This window comes from Leptidea sinapis, chromosome 6, assembly GCF_905404315.1.
Source record: "Leptidea sinapis chromosome 6, ilLepSina1.1, whole genome shotgun sequence".
NCBI classification, from domain to species: Eukaryota; Metazoa; Arthropoda; class Insecta; order Lepidoptera; family Pieridae; genus Leptidea; species Leptidea sinapis.
Window position 1 is genome coordinate 13,410,466 of NC_066270.1, and position 19,228 is coordinate 13,429,693.

A 19,228-nucleotide genomic window follows, 5' to 3' on the forward strand; every position below is an offset into this window, starting at 1 on the left:
ATAAAATATAACACAATCCACATTAAAATATTAAGATATTTAATTTTACGGAGCCTAGTAGATGGAATTGCGAGTTTATGTTTGTCTCGAGTATTGACATTATGTACATCACTGTTCTTTTTAAATTGGCTAATATGTTCATGAGCGTATAGGAGGTTCTCGTATATGTACTGGCAGTGTAATGTCATAATATTAATTTAACTAAACTTTTCTCTCAATGAACCCCTTGAACGCATTTTATATATTGCTGACAATATAACAGGGCGTAACAACGTATATCGACTACAGAACCAAATCCTTTTCTAGAAACTAAAGGTAGGTTAGGTTAGGTTAATCTAGATTCTGTTTTCTGAAAAAGATTTACTTACTCTTAATTTCTTAAATATTAAGTTAATTTTAAGTTTCTTAAGTTCTGAAATATCTCTATCAAAAATGGTATGATATCAATTTGAGGAATCTCTTCGATTGCTCACAAATTTTTATGTTAATTTTATTCTGCACACTGATTTTTTTCAAGAAATAAAAATATTCCTAATGAATCTTAATTTCAAAAATGTAGTTGCACTATAATGTACGGTGAGGATTTTTTTTTTCTTTTTTAAAATTACTTTTGATTTCTTAAATACTGAGTTTCATCTTACAATAAGTACTCAATAACTAAGTTTGCAAAATCTTTTCAGTATCATTGGAGTCAAAGTTTACGTATAACGACACAAGTATTTTTATGGAAATTAAAAAAAATTGTGTGTAAGCATGGTTTTGATGAATGGTTAAATCATGTCCGAATTGGATGGAGGAAAACTTCAAAAGCGTACCTATGTAACAAACGGATATAATAATAATAAAGATATCAAATCATTTTTGATAGAGTTCAAAAACATTTCTGGTTATTCTAATGTTTGTAATTGGTAAGATTTACTTACTCTTAATTTAATATGAAATTATTCTACTACAAAAAGCTGATTCATTAACTGTGACGATTTTTAAAGTACTATATAATTGCATTACGTTATTTTTACAGATGTTACTTGTAAGATGATTTGAATAATATCTTTTCCGTTGTTCATGCATTAAATTCTATTGAAAAAGTAATTGATATTATTCCACAAACGTAAGAAAAATACAAGTCATTCACAAAAACTATAAAATTAAATAATCGTAAAATTCAACTGACAATATGTTGACTCGATTAATTTTTTTTCATTCAGTTTAGACAAACTTGTCAAATATTTGAAGGAAGAACAATTTCAAACTTTAAGACTAAATTTTCCAAATAATAATGATTTTTTAGCTTTCTTTTTATTCATAATAATCAATATACACAAATTTTGCGTAACTTTGTTTTCACATAACATGTAGGTATAACATATAAGAATAATAGTACCATGGTACAAGTAGTTAAATACATGTTTTCATATATACATTTCCATTAAATAAGTTTAATATTAGCGGCTATAGCTTTCAAATAATCAATATATTTTTAATTCTATCATTTTTGTCGATGTATTTTCTTTTCACTCTAGTATTAATAGTTATATTTCAGAAAACAGAATCTAGATCTTATAACCATATCCTTTTCTAGAAACTAAAGGTAGGTTAGGTTAAGTTAGAACATAAATACATATGAGCCCGGCCGCAGGCCGGGCAACACCCATTATTTATAGTAATATTTCAGAAAACAAAATCTAAATAAGATAAAAGATTATAGGTATACCAAGCTAAAATAATAATCATTGAAACTATAAATATAATCTTCTACCCACATATATTTTTTATTACACTTGGTAAATGTTTCATTCTGAGTATGAGTGAAAATATTATGGTGAGTATGTTTAGGGATAAAAGCGTTATGATAAAAAACAGTAGGAGTTTAAATATATTTACATTAATGATGTTATTAATTACAATTTTTGGAAACATCAGTGATATGAGCATCGCCGGTAGCACTACAAATAGTATGAATGAAAACTTTAGGATGAAAATTTTTAGGAAGAATGATCATTCGGATTACAAATAGTTAGGAAGAACAATTTCGGGTAAAGAACTTTAGGTGTGCCCTTCACACGCGCACACACAGAAATTACAAAATATAGATAGAAATTTAAAATTCAAACAAAGCTCATAGTTACAATATTACATAGATTTAAATAGGAACATGCATAAACAAGCTACCTACAGCTGATTTCGAAAATATTTTTATAAATTAATGAATAAATCAGTGTATAAAGAACAATGGAAAAGATTGAAAAAAGAGTAAATGTAAAATTGTACAAGATTTAATTGCCAAGATAGAATTCCACAGTTTATCTATTTTAAAATGAGAATTTGGTTGCAGTTCAATTACGAAAAATAAATTGTTCTTCAATAAACCTATTAATTTGGGATTTTATATATTGAATATTTCTAAAACTCTAATGCAATGACTTTCACTAGTTAAATAAGTTTCGAAATAAATTAAAATTATTGTACACTGATATATAAAAATTTTACACGGATATAAAACTTGATTTACATTTGCGTTTCTAAGCCTCTGATTACAGAAAAAATTGTTTGCTATCCAAAAGTCAATTAATAGAGTGCGGTACCATAATTATAAAGATGAAAACAAAGTTAACATATTTAATGAATTCCTAGTACTTAGATGTAAACGCATGCATTAGATGATGTTGGACAATTCACATTCAAATTTAATAAAAGTGTAACTAAGTAAGTATATGAAAATGGAAAATTAAAAGATATGCCTATTTGAAAATAAGAATGAATATTGTTCAATGCATAGATTTAAGTCATTAAGCATAATATTTTCACTCAACGAATAAATAAATCTAGTTTGTCATACCAAACGGTATATCTAAGCAAATTATATTGATACATTAGCTTGGAGTCATCATAAAATAAAAAAATATTATATAAGTTTTAAGGTTGAATTAATTTTTTTGAAAAGAATAGGATTAGATACATAACTTGTGGAGTAAGTTACGATGTAGGTACTGTATTTTGGTTTACTTATAAATTATTATATTGAAATATAATCAATAAATGGTTGTTTAACAATAAATCGTCTCATTATATTATTTGAAACCTTTTTTGTAGTAGAAGTTGCATTGTGTGTGGATGTGGATAATCAGTTTTCGCAAATAATTTTATAAAATTTTTGAATGATGTCAGTGACACAAATTTTATCTAAATCACTTGATGCTTTGATGATATATAGCAACCTTTATAAAATCTCAACCATGTTAATTACTTTCAAGATATAACTGCCTGATCTCTATAATATGTTAGACGGAAATCTTAAACTAATCCTAATAATAATTGATGACCTGATGAGGAAGTCTGATTGTCGGATTGTTGATATATTCACGAAAGGAAGTAATCACAGAAACCAAAGTTTATTTTATATATCTCAAAATTTGTTACATCAAGATAATGACAAAGAGCTATATCATTTAACTCAAGTTACATATTTCAAAAACCAAAGTTCGTTTTGAATAAGCTCTTATACAATAAAATTGATAAAAATCACAATATTTCCATAGATTACCGCAGTTATGCTTATGTTTGATCGTTTGTAAGGCTGTGTATTATTTTTGGTTAAACTTACTACTATATTGCCTTATAATTTTGAATTAATATAAGTACATAAAATGATGTTTTGTTTTATTGTAAGTTGTAACACAATAACTTTTAAATACATGAATAAAATACATGAACCGCATAAATATTCAATCCCTCAACTGACAAGAGCTTATTCTAAACTAATTTGAATACAATCGAGATACAGAATTAATTGAAGAAAATTGATCTCAGTATTCAAAATAATATTTACGCAGCAAACCGATAGTCGATATACGTTGTTACGCCCTGTTATATTGTCAGCAATATATAAAATGCGTTCAAGGGGTTCATTGAGAGAAAAGTTTAGTTAAATTAATATTATGACATTACACTGCCAGTACATATACGAGAACCTCCTATACGCTCATGAACATATTAGCCAATTTAAAAAGAACAGTGATGTACATAATGTCAATACTCGAGACAAACATAAACTCGCAATTCCACATAAACTCGCAATTCCATCTACTAGGCTCCGTAAAATTAAATATCTTAATATTTTAATGTGGATTGTGTTATATTTTATAATGAACTCCCAAATGATAGTAAAATCCTACCTATTAAAAAATTAAATGTATCGTAAAAAATAAATTAACATCCAACGCCTATTATAATATGAAAGATTATTTGAATGATAAAGATAGTTGGAATTAATTTGCTAAATTTTGTTAATGAATATTGTTGTATGCCATTGTAACTTTTGTACTTCAACCTGACTTGCACTAAATAACTTATAATGTTTTACAGTGAATAAAGATTTTTTTCACTTGACTTGATATAGATAGTGAAAATAAGCCAGGCTCTCACTGGGTTGTTACAATACACATTGATGAACATGATATGGGACAATACTTCGATTCATATGATCGTCCAGCTTAGGGATTCCAGCCAGGTTTTTACAAAGCAATTGCAGAATGTATTTCTACAATACTACAAGAGTAAAGAATTTATTTGACGCAGTATATTTAGCGAGTACTGTTTAATGTATCTATACTTTGAGTTTAATAAGAAGATTTTGAATGATTTCATAAAATATTTTGAAAATGATACAATCTGCAACGATTTTTTATTATATACTTTATTTTTATAATCTTTTAACATAAATAAGACACACAGCACAAAACTGTCGTTTTAATCTTAGTAACGAATGTGAGAGGTAATTTACTAATTACATCTATCACATTCATAGAATTAACATTGAGGCGCTCACCAATCATTAGGTTAATTACCACTGATTAGTAATGAGTATGGATCTGTTTAACTTAAAAAGCTAACTTTGAAACTATAAGAGATATCGAAAAACGGATCAGCGCAATCGCTCGGAAATACATCAAAACCCCCAGTTTGACACCAAACTTCTTTTTTTTTTTTTTTTAGTAGGCATCACGAACAAGTGAGCCAGAACCGGGGAGGCAGAACAGGCTCATCCCCACTACTGCTGTGAGCCAGAACCGGCGAATCCCTACTACTCTCGCCTAGTATCGGAATACTGGGTCTCGAAATCTCGAGCAATTGCCAATTCCGTGGCCATCTGGAGGGCAAAGCCAAACTGGCTTCAAAGAAACTGGGCGTCATAAATAGAGCACGGCAATACTTCAAGCCGGCCCACATTCTAGCGCTCTACAAAGCGCAGGTCCGGCCTCACATGGAGTATTGCTGTCATCTCTGGTCTGGCGCACCCCAGTATCAGCTCGATCCATTTGACCGCGTGCAACGCAGAGCAGCTCGAATTGTCGGGGACCCAGTACTCTGTGAACGGCTGGATCACTTGGCGTTGCGTAGAGACTTCATTGTGTGTCTTCTACCGCATTTATCACGGGGAGTGTTCCGAAGAGCTGTTCAACCTGATTCCTGCCGCCGAATTTCACCTTCGCACGACACGCCACAAGTTACGATATCATCCCCACCATCTGGATGTGTGGCGGTCCTCCACAGTGCGGTTTTCAAGGAGCTTTCTTCCTCGTACCACGAAGCTGTGGAATGAGCTTCCTTGTGCGGTGTTTCCGGGACGATACGACATGGGTACCTTCAAGAAAAGCGCGTACACCTTCCTTAAAGGCCGGCAACGCTCTTGTGATTCCTCTGGTGTTACAGGAGAGTGTGGGCGGCGGTGATCACTTAACACCAGGTGACCCGTACGCTCGTTTGTCCTCCTATTCCATAAAAAAAAAAAAAAAAAAAAAAACACAGATTTTAATAATTAGGTACCTGACCATAAGAAAAAGCACTATTAACTATGAAATTTATTTGATTTTTTTTAATATCTATATTTTTGTTAATTAATACGCTTTTATAAGCTTCTGCTGTATGTCTGTTTGTAACCGACTCCATTGGACTTGATTTTGTTTAGTACCTGTTCAAAGACAATCGTTCTTGAGGATGTAGCTTTACCTACAACCAATAATATCAATTAATACAAATGTCTAATATCTAACTTGTAACGTTATACCTTCGTAGCATTATAGATCGTAGAAATATTAATCGTGCATATTAATTGTAATAAGCGTATGCCGAAAGATTCGTTCTGAAAAGAACGTTTTATTTTATATAACGTAATATTTAGCTCTGATAAGAACCATTTCATAATGCTGTACATCAACTCATAGAATCATACAGATCACCAGTAGTCACCTCATCGAAGTACAAGCATCGTCACGTTCTCTCGACGACCGTAGATATACTCACGTGATCAGTCATATGCTCCGCGTTACACAACCACACAGCAAGGCCGAGCGTACTCAACTGACGCGTCGGGGCGTCGATCACTATTCATCAAATTTTAATCAATGAGCGACAGAGTAGGTATTAAATGCCCATTGACATCGAATGATCGAGGTTCGACGCGAGTTTACACAAGCCCGCGCTCGCTGGCCGGTTTACTGCGATAGCATTAGTTTTAGAGCGAGATAGAACACATAACATTATTCTCAATTCTTATTGAATAAAACGTTTTACTATTGGTCAAAATGTAAGCTTTAGTATTGGTGTGTATTTTCTGAACTTGTAAATATTTTTTAAGTAACAATTGTAATTATTGGTTAACTAGTTTTAAGGATTTTGTATATATATCATGTAACTTTCTAATAAATGATCTTCCACATATTCCTCACAGTCAAGCAGTTGTCTTATTTAATCGCCAAACGCTCAGTCTCTAAAAGGAGTAAACTCCAGTCGTGCGTGGGACCTGACACAGTCGACTCTGACAATCGTTGTAACCAGTATATCTGTGACATAACGTCGCATCCAAAGTATAAATTATTAAAGCTCAACTTTTTCCGAAGTATTGGTAAATGGTAAAAAGTATAACTTTTAACATTCATAAGTGTCATTACTTTAACCTAAATTAAAAAAGGATTGTGTGGTTCTATGAAACCACGGTGAAAAAAAGTGAAACTTTTTTGCCGCCCAACCGTCACGCGATATGCAACACACAGACGAAAAAGGTTGAGACGATGTAATAAAAGTTTCACTTAAAAAAAAATACAAATGAGTAATAGTCTATACACTACAGTCTACACGGTCAGCTGCTGCAAACTTTAGGCGCCGCCCGACCGTCACGCGACATGCAACACACAGACGAAAAGGTTTGAGACGATGTAATAAAAGCTTCACTTTAATAAAGTGACTTTGATTTGATTTTTGTTCGATGTGTCACGTATATCTTATGGACCACAAAGTAGTCCCTACTGTCGGCTACTGTTCACTTTATTAAAGGCATGAATAAGAACATTATAAACTACCCCTTAAACTTAGCCCTTAGGTTACGTTTAAGGGGTAGTTTTAAGGATTACTTAAAATGGAGGTAAAATTTCACACGGAAGACTTCGAGCTAGCCAATCATTGTTAACTAAAATATAGTGCCTACCATTAATGCAGCTTGAGTGCACATTTGATCCATTTCACGTGCATGTTGCTCAATGTCATGTTGAGTGAGTCTTGGTCTTCTACATGAGGGACTTTGTGGTGGAAGCCAGCGGTGTATCACTGGAGTAAGCAGATCTCGGTGTACCTGACCTCGGTGTATTAGGCTTAGCTGGTAGTTTCTAATGTTCTTCATGATTTTGGATGGTAGGTACTTAAATGGCAATAGCTTTAAGAGTAAAAATATACAAATGTTTTATTAAAAAATGGCTCTGTCGTACATCCTACCACTCCAAAGCTGAATATCTAAGTGATCAGATAGCCTGGGAATAGATTAAGATTATTTTAATGACTTACATTTCACTAAAAAGAGCGCAAAAAAAGAATGCTGGGAAAATTCATTAATTTTTTTGACATTAATGAATAAAAGCTTTTCCGTGTTCATATTAAATTTTAGCTTTGGAAATTCAAATTAGGCATTAATTTTATCGAAATTATTAATTATACAATCTTCATCAGTTAAATCACTACCACCGTCATGAAAACAAATTGTGCTCTGGAAGAGAAGAAACGGCAACTCTCCTAGTACAATTTGTACGTTTATATTGTACAAGCTGAACCGTGTAACGTTGTTTTGTCATATAAATTAAGTTCTGTTACTTACTTTAAATTAAATATTGGCACACGACTTGCTTTGACACTCTGGCTCCTTCTCATGTACATGTTACGTTCGTGTCGGGGCTGCTTCTTCGACTACCGAAGACAACAAGCGTCGTTTGTGCCTTTTGGTGTCGAGACACTTCGCCCGTGTGGCCCAGACGCGCGGAGCATGTTCAAAGTACTAACTTCGCGTCTCAATAAGGCTACTGGAAACCCAAGCGCTGGCAGCTATTTCGGTCAATGGATCAGCCTGTCACCGTGGAAATGCTGCCAGTATTCTTGGTACACTTCCCCGTAATAATAGCTTTAATTTAATGTAATCATAGTATTGTAAATACAGTTATAAGATTTGTTTTGCTTGAATAAATGCAGCTCAAATATTACATTAACCATTTAACAATAAAAACAAAAATTGTATTTCTTATTATAATAATTAAATTACATTCAAAACATGTTCGGCGAGTAAGGAGTTTAGTCGATTAGAATTTTGAGAAGACTTCAGGAGTCAATCAGTGGCTACTGCGCATGAACGTTCGAATGCAAATCCTTAATTTATTCTTTGATTTATTTTATGCTATGATGTATTATTTAGTAATAGGCAGATACTTAACTTAATATTATCATCATCATGTTACTCAATATATAATAAAAATAAAACATTTAATAATAAAGTTGATTAAGTTTAATTTGCTACCGTTATTCTATTACCAAACTTCTATTGAACACCAACTCATTCAATATTTCCTTACGTGATACGTATTCCTAGATACATACTACATTCGTGCAGTAGGCAGTCCCAAAAATGCCTATACGACGCAACGAGTATTAATTCATAGATCTTATTTAGAAAAGTATTGGTCACAGTTGAACGATATTCAGCAATGTTAGGCTAGATAGGCATGCCTACTTACGATTTGTAGCGAGATAAACCGATTACCCAACATCTGTAAGTAAAAAAAATATATATAATTTGAGTCTTTATACAAAGGTCCTCTGTGATTTGAGTTTAAAGTTCTTTATCGAAGCCACAAACGTTTCGAAAAAAATATAACTTTATTTAGAGTTTTCAATAATAATTATTTAGGTATAAATATTATCATAAACGCATAATTTTAGTTTTGACAGTAAATGATTACAGTATGGGTGTTTACCGCTAGATGGCGGTAAAAATGAAAGTATGTGTAATCTTAGAATTTTAATAACAAATAATTTTTGTTTAATACACGCATGCTTAGGCTATTGAAATAAAACAAGAAAGCAGTTTTAGGTATACTTGTTCCTCGAATGACACAAACTGAAATATTAGGTTGACCATATGGTACGGAAACTACATGCGAAACCAAAACAATTATGTGATGTATGTAGATTGTATGTAGATTTCAAAACCTAGTACTGTCAGACTAGAGCGCGGTTCTACGACTAGTTAGATCTACAATGCTTACCTTGCTAGAAAACCAATGCACGCCACTGACTGCTGGACAAAAGCCTCCCTGAAAGATCTCCAAGATGATCCTGCGTATTCCTACCCTCGTCCAACGTATTCTGGCGATCTTGTTCGTCGGACCATCTTCTGGTGGGCCTACCATCCCTCCGTCTTCTGGGACATGGTCGCGATTCGAGAACTTTACTGCCCCAACGGCTATCTGTTCGTCGAGCTACGTGCCCTGCCCACTGCCACTTCTTTGATTATAATATTATATTGAGCCATATTTTTATTTACATAAATTGTCCGTTCAGTTTAGTACTTAGTTGATAATGCAAATCAGTCGACAATCAGGTAACATTTTTCGATTTTGTCAAAAATACATAAAATATATAAATTCTTGAACATTTTTATCTTGTTTTTCGCAAATGTTTCGCAAAAAACTACAGATTTAATTATTTTGAGGATGTATTGTTAATATTATAACTCTACTAACCAGGCTGGTTTCAGGAAGGCACATCATGATATAATGTAAAACTGTAGCGGCTTCAGGACAATCCCTGATACTTGCCCTGAAAACCTTAAGCATTACTTTTCAAACTTTCCCTCTTCCTTATGCACAACCGTGATGTGCGCCATCTGGCGTTCAGTCAAAAAAACTTTCTTAATGGCTGCGTGCGGAACCGAATCGTCGCTCGTGAAAAAAATAGAAAACTAAGGTCTAAGACCGATCAACCAACTATGTACGTACAACTTTTAGTGCCGAGTCCAACAGAAGTTATAAAGGTTTTTTACATAACCATCAAGTGTTAGTGACATCTGATATGGTTAAAGAGGTGTGCTCCTGTCATGCGAGTATTCCCTTCAAAACTTCCAGTTTTGTATTTATTCCTATTTGAAGCTAACTATATTTTGATATTCTTTGTTTCGGTGACCTAGGTAATCTAAAATACTTCTTACATATGCACCAAACCTACAAGTGTTCATGTACCAACAGAAACCAAACTTAGGTGGTCAATCTCCATTATAAGTCTTGTTATAATGTTCGTGGATTTCCTTGAAATAGTAAATAAAGAATTCCGATCATGCAAACATTGAATCATGGACACAATATGTGTAAATTTAGAAAACGTTTTCGGAGCATTATCGTTATAGGGATTTTCAAATAAATTGCCTTATTACTTTATTGGGGTCGATTCGATGATGTGTCATTGAGGCTTATGTTAATGGTGCTGTTAAAGTAGTAAGTAATAGTATAAAAAATATGAAAAATTCTTTTTGTATTAATTTGGTTTTTATTTAATGTCAGGCGAAGAAGGAGTTATGACGTGTCTAAAGTACAAAATAATTGAATAAAAACATTTGAATGGTGTTTTTCATAACAATATAATTGTGTGCTTTTATATAAACACCACGTTTTAAGTGAACCTTTTTTTTTACAAAAAAAAAACATTTATATCAGTATTATTATCGAAACAAAAAGAATGCGTGTGTACAAAGTACACATGTCAGAAGTCAAACTTGCATTGTGCATGAAGCTCTAAGCTGCATATGAGGTCCTGGTACATGTTGCTAGGATGACACATAATTTCAACCACTATGAAAGACATTACTATCACAGCTACCATATTACCAGTCCATGAATGGCGGATATAATAGATGGTAAACATTCAAAAAACAAAAAATAAACGTAAAGTCAAACACGGACTCGTAAAAAAAGAAGGACTCCGCGCCGTGATATTAGCAAGTGAAGCACCTTTATGCTAGAGTGTGTATGGTGACAGGGGATACCAGTTACATAATTTTTCTCCCTTAAATAATCATATATACACAAATACTTAGTATTGTAGTATTGATAGTATTGTTTTTACACTTTTTCACAACGCACGACAGCATTTTTAAAATATTTTATTGCGACGCAAACTGATCTGTCACAGACGATGGAAAATCTCATAATGGCGGCCGATCGGCTTGTATTATCGTAAGTGTGTGCGTGGGGCTATGTATTTACACGTTTACCGGCTTGTTTTGGTGCCTCTGTTACGTAAGGTGACACGGAGTCCTAATTTTTTTCTCATCCGTGCTAATAAAGGCATATTTTTATTTTAGGTGAGAAAATGCCAACTTTGCTCAAAGATGTAGTTATATCGTCAGCGTTTCCGAGAAAAAAAATCTAACAATGCTCCTATCTCTTCAGTAATACGTGAGTGCTCAGTTGGTAGCACGGTTACATTTAATGTATATATAATGTAATATATTTATGTATCTCTTAATTATTCCAAAAGTTAATTTAGTTTTACTTTGTTTCTTGCGCTGCTTCTTCTCTCTCAGAGCTCCATTTTGTTTCCGAAGCGGTAGTAGTATCTAGTATATTAGAAATTACATCAAAAAGAATTATAAAGGAATCAATTTTGAGAAAATAAATGCCTTTTTTTGTAAGCTTTGAGTTTGCCTGATCTGATGTACGAGGGCTGGTTTTCTTGAGTCGGGATTACTCCTTTCAGGAGTACGGAGAAGTTAGCAGTGTCTCTTGTGTGGGAGTCTCCTATGAACAGTATGCCGGCTACATTATGGGTACCACAATGGTGACTATTTCTGCCGTGAAGAAGTATTGTGTAAGCATTACTGTGTTTTGTTCTGAAGGGCACCGTAGCTAGTGAAATTACTGGGCAAATGAGACTTAACATCTTATGTGCTAACTAACTAGTGCCGCTCAGAATTTTTTAGGTTTTTCAAGAATCCTGAGCGGCACTGCATTGTAATGGGCAGGGCGTATCAATTACCATCAGCTGAACGTCCTGTTCGTCTCGTTCCTTATTTTCATAAACAAAAGTAAGCATCGGCGTCAATCCAATTATGGGTCAGTAATTATGTCTTGTCCCTGGCAAATCATCAATTGTCTCCAATAAATACTTTATTTGTAAAATCAACACGGATAGACACTAAAGCTTAATCACAAAGTTTTATGTTCTTCTTCAGTTGAGGGCGGCCCATTTAGTAGTGATGTAAAATCTTTACGAGAACACGTCTATACGAGAACACGTCTATACGAGAACACGTCTATACGGTAGTAGTAGGGATTCGCCGGTTCTGGCTCACAGTAGTAGGGATTCGCCGGTTCTGGCTCCTCGATTCTGGCTCACTTGCTCGTGATGCCTACTAAAAAAAAAAAAAAGAAGTTTGGTGTCAAACTGGTGGTTTTGATGTATTTCCGAGCGATTGCGCTGATCCGTTTTTCGATATCTCTTATAGTTTCAAAGTTAGCATTTTAAATTAAACAGATCCATAATCATTAATAATCACTGGTCATTTAGCTAATGATTGGTGAGCGACTCAATGTCTAAATTTCCATGAACATGATACAGGTAATTTACTAATTACCTCTATCACATTCGTTACTACGATTAAAAAGACAGTTTCTGTATTTATTATTTATTTTTAAAACATGATTTAAATAAAGTATATAATAAAACATCATTGCAGATTGTATCATTTTCAAAATATTTGATGAAATCATTCAAACTCTTCTTATTAAACTTAAAGTATAGATACATTATGCAGTACTCGCCACACACTGCGGTATATTCATTCTGTACTCTTGCAGTATTGTAGTTATACATTCTGCAATTCCTTTGTAAAAACATCAGCTGGAATCCCTGAGGTGGACGACCATATGAATCGAAGTATTGTCCAATACCCTGCTCATCAATGTGTATTGCAACCCAGTGAGTGCCTGGCTTATTATCACTATCTAAATTGCTGACAATATAACAGGGCGTTACAACATATATCGGCAATCGGTTTGCCGCGTAAACATTATTTTTAATACTGGGATCGATTTTGTTCAAATAATTCTGTATCTCGATTGTATTCATATTAGTTGAGAACAGGGTCTTGTCAGTTGCGAGGATTGAATAGTTATGTGGATCATAATAACATAAGCACTCAATAAATAAGGCTTTAATGTATCTTATTCATGTATTTAAAATTTATATGGTTACAATAAAACAAAATATCATTACAAGCGATTCAAATATAAATCTATGAACATTTGATGAAATTATATTTTCATCAATTTTATTATAATATAAAAGCTGATTGAAAACGAACTTTGTACCTACATACTTACGTAGTCATTAGTACAATCTGGAAATGTTGACTCCATTAAACTATCAATAATTGAACTTATCATTTAAGTGCCATTATGTTTCACCATAATAAAACAAAATATCAGTTTATATACATATTTTTATTATATAAATTTATAAGGTAATCTAGTATTTAATCAACATAAAAAATACACAAGGATACAAACGATTCAAACATTAATTATTATATTCTAACTGCTGTAATCTACAGAAATATTACGATTTTTATCAATTTCAATAACATTATCGAATTCCGCATAAACAATACAGTTAATTGTTTGTGTAAGAGCTGATTCAAAACGAACTTCTAATCTTACACTACCATGTTTTATAAGATTCCAATGACTTGAAGAATTTGCTGATAAATCGGGTGTTAAGTCGAAGGCTAGCAAGCAAAACCCTTTGGCATATTGCTCTCTTGATACTCCATTGCCTTCATTTAGGAAATGTATACCTGTTCCTGAGAATAACGTATGATAGACCGTAGTAAAAATATTACTGTCAAACGATGGCTGTAATGCTTTTGAAGGTATCTGTTGTCCATCTATGTATAAACAAAATGTATTAATATCATAATTTTCGAAATTGAATGGGTTTTTTGTGAGACTACCATTAAAGGATGCATTATTCACAAAACCGACTATACACCTTTTGGGTATTTGACCAAGGAATATGTTATCAAGGGTTTTCCCCTGAATGCCTGATGGTATAGTTAAAACTTTGACTTCTGCTCGCGTGATTGGATATTTTGCTGTGGTAGATGATAAAACTTTTTGATGTGCAAGTAGCACAGTTGGGTTGATTCGTGCTCTTCGAATAATAAGAGTTGCATCTGTAATAGACACTTTAAATTTATGGTCAGTTGATGAAGCCATGAGATTGAAATTTTCTCTAGAACGAACTAACTTTACGCACATGTCAACGCCATTAATCAAAAATTTTTCTTGGTTGAATAAATCTCCATGTAAATGTCCTATCATTTCTATTTCTTTGCTTTCACTAGCCAATTCTTGTCTTTTAATAAATCCTTTATTTTGTTCATCAGTTGCATCCATTTTTCCAGCTGTATCTTCATACCATAGACCACAAGTGAGATGAGATTCTTTTGCAGCAGGTGCATAATTCAATAGAGTTTCAATATAAGCTCGATATGCATATGTATTATTCGGTGGCGATACAAGTTTTTGATTTAAATATACATCAAGTTGACTGAAAAGTGTATGTAACCAATTATTAACTGGGGCCACAACTGTCGGTACTGTCAGTTTTGTATAATCTTGATTCAAAACTTTAGCTTTTATATGGAGTAAAGTATGGGATAAATCCACATAGTCATCACCTGCCCCAGGTACTTGAAATTCTATTGGCCCATCATCAGCAAGTGATGAAATGGGCTTATAATGAATCCATAGTCCACTTTCAATGCTAGTTTGAGTTGATGGTAATGCAAATAAATCCAATTCGGACTTAATGCATTCACAAGACTGACTATGTAAAAATGACATATTTAATCAGTAAATATATCTTTGATTTGTTTTTGATTCAATTTTAATTTCTTAATAGCTTTCGCTTTCGCGGTCAATGATGGAATGATCGCAGAACGACGTTTTCGTTTTGTTATATACCCAGATCCAAACATGTTGATATTATCTATTTTAGCATCAGCTTTTCGTTTCAAATTTGAGCTGACTTCTTTTAGACGAGTTTTTATTGAATCTTCCATGGGGCGTGCATTAACCATATCTGATAATATACCTACACCGGTACTTAATGCTTCTTTACCAATAGTTCGAACACCACTAGACAGTAGTGGTAAAATAGATCTAAACAGCCCACCAAGAAAACTTCCGATTCCATGACCTCTTTGATACGGTGCTCCTTTATAAATAACTCCGATACCCGATCCGGCCTGGTGAGTATAATAGTGTTCATATGGACATGAAATGTTATCACGTTTGTCGTACATTATAATTTTTGAAAGTGGAGTTTAATGCACACTGTTCCAAATTGGAATGGTATCTTTTGACCGGTGCTTGTTCTTATATCTATTTCAATTGTATCAAATTCTCTACGCATCACAGGTAGGTAATGGGGAGGAGAGAAAACGTGCATTTTGTACGCTCCATATATGTATTTTGAGGGATCCAATGGTATTATTCGTAAAAGGGGTGTCATAACATCTCCAACGATTTGAGGCTCCACTATGTCACAATAAACAAATAATTGAGAGGGTAAACCCAAATGCAAATTAGCTGGACACTTTCCAAAATTTTTTTCAACGAGATTTCTGTTTGGTTCGAACCCTAGTTGAAGACATAATTTAGGTGATAGAGTTACAGATTTTATGGATTCATCCGTTATCGTAGCAACTACAATCCTTGAAACCTCATCGCACTTAAATTTAATTTTTTCTCGAGTGTTATTCAGTGCTATCAAAATATGATTTATGTTATCGTAATTTGTGGCTGGAATATGTGTCTTGTAATAAACATATGACGGTTTACTTTCATTGGGTACTTGCATCAACTTTGTTATATAAATAATGTTTTCATGTTCTTGAACGGTGAACATAGTGCATGGGTACTGAAATTCTACTACTCCAACCCTCCATTCACCTTCTAGTATTGTTGGTTTTGGCAGTTTCGTAGAAAATAATGTTGTTGTATTATCAGGAAAATAATCCATAGAACTATTGCTTAGTAAAGTTAAATAAAAACTATCTTTATTCATATTTTTTTCAAAGTAGAAGCTAATATCCAGCTATTAAATTTATTTGGATAACCTCTCCACTTCACCAACAATTCTTTTCTGTTACCGGTATATCGAGAGCGTATTATTTTATCTATTTTGTATTTAGTAGTGGGGTCGAATATGATTTTTTGTAACTCTTTTTCATAAAAAGTACCAACTATCTCTTCGCCTTCTAAATCCTTTAAAGTAAATACTACAAACGGAGATCGGTGTATTATGGTAGATACGATGAATATTTCGTCACTCCAATTTGATTCATATCCTTTTTGGAAAATATGTTTATGTTTTGTTATTCTAACATAATCTCCAACGTGAATTCTTGGATTCACCATACTAATTGATGTTTTTATCTTACTTTCTCTATCATATAAATTTTGCCATACACTCATTATATTTGTATTATTAACATCACATGGACACATTTTTATACTAGAATGAAAACTATGATTATATGAATGCACTAGATCTTGTAAAACATCAATGTATTTATGAGTATTTTTGTGTGTAAAATAGCGCCACATTTTCGTTTTAAGAGTTCTCTGAAATCTTTCGACAATACTTGCTTTAATATCTGGATTATTGGTTGTATAATAATTTATGTTTTTTAATTTAAAATATTTTTGTACATATTTGGAAACAAATTCAGTTCCTTTGTCAGACTGTATATGTGTAGGTGTAGTATTAGCTTCAGCAAAAATACTTTCAAAGCATTCCTTAACTGTTTCAGAGTTTTTCTTTTTCATTGCTCGAACATACGCATATTTACTAAAGACATCAATAACACAAAGTATGTATTTGAAACCATCATTATATTCAGAATAAGATCTCATATCACTTAAATCGGCCTGCCATAACTCATTAATATTAGACAAAATATATCTGTTACGAGAAAATTTTCTTTGAACAGGTTTATGTAATGTATATGTTTCTTGTGATTGTAACCACTTTAAGACACTATTTCTGTCCATTTTACCCTTCATTGCTTTTGACAATTTATCAATAGTGCTGTAGCCAGCAGGATGTGATGCATCATAATAAATTTTATTTATTTCTAATATGGGGTCCATTTTTCCCAGTCCAATCTTTTTTTTAGTTTCCCTGTGTACTTATTACTTGTTGGTGTAGAAAATTCTTCGTCAGGTACTGATTTAGATTCAACCTCTTTTAATTGCAAATGGTTTATAAAATCCACTCGCTTTGGGTTCCCGATATAAGTGAGTGGTACTTTTATTTCCTTTAAAGTTGTTGCGAATTTTTCCCAACCTATAGGTTCACTTTTCTGAAGAGCTCTCAAGGTATCACTCACCAAGTCCACAATATTACTCCCAGGTATTTTTTCATTATCTATAATCACGGTACCAGATTCATCCCAGCTTATTTTATTTTTATTCAAGGAAATCAAATTTAGTAAAAGTTCACCTTTTTTAGCATATGTTTTCGGTATTAGTTTCAGTATTTCAGAGCTCGTGTATATTTCCCCAATATTTTTGTTAACCTCCACTGATGTTTGAGAAGGAACTACATTTATTTTATTCACATCATGATTTATATAATCAGTATCGATTTCATTATGACCTTGATTAAAACCAATATATGAATCATTATCATTTATAAGTGGTATGTGGTATGGTTGTCGATCCTCTTTGACGAAGTTTAGATATCTTTGAAGGGTTTGCAAATATAAAATACATTTCTTTCGATCTTCTATGTCACTGCTTAAGATATTTTGCATATCAGTATCTAATCGAGATCTTGGCGTATCATTTTCTTTGTGTTGTTTTAACTTCTCCAATAATGATGGTTCAATAAGTAACATTTTTTTAGCATTGTCCATTTTCTTAAATAAATGAATTAATCAACCCACTTAGAATAGAACCCAATATTATCGGTAGAAATGAACCTCCTTTTTGTACAATTATATTTTTTCTAATTTTATTCGTACCTTTTCTTACCAATTTTCGAAGAATATTTTTATATTTCTTTAATTTAGATTTTTCTTTCTCGGCCAATTCAACGTTACCCCGCAGTACGTTATGAATACATTCACAAATGTAATTTATTTCTGTTTTGTTACATGATTTTAATAAAGCTTTTTGATATTTTGGCTTCAGTTTATGTAGAGCAATTAACAAATCTTTATGCGTCTTTAAACGTCTATGCATCATTTATAAATGATCGAAATTTCTTGATTCTTACCATATTTAAACCCTTTTGTGGGTACATAAACAGTGCAATATCCATCGGATGGAAATATCTTTGTCTTAACGCGACACAATTCATTTGTTTCTTGTTTCAAATCAATCATTAAATAACCATGAGCTTCATTGGTAGCATCTCTGTAAGAATCTTCCAAATATTTCGGATTTTCAGGGAATACTTGACGAGATAAGTATCGAATTTGGGTTTTATCTCGAGGATTTTTGAAATATATTATATAACTTGAGTTGAGTGATATATCTCTTTGTCCTTTACCTTGATGAAACAAATTTTGAGATAAATAAAACACACTTAAGTTTCTATGATGACTTCCTTTCGTGAATATATCAACAATACGACCATCTGATTCCCTCATCAGGTCATCAATTATTACAAGTTGAGGATTTTTTCCGTCAAACATAGATAAATCAGGTAAACCTTGAAGATAATTAATGTGGTTGAGATTATATAAAGGCTGCATTTCATCAAAGCACCAGGTGATTTGAGTAAAATTTGCATCACAGATATCATTCAAAAATTTTATAAAATTATTTACGAAAACTGATTTTCC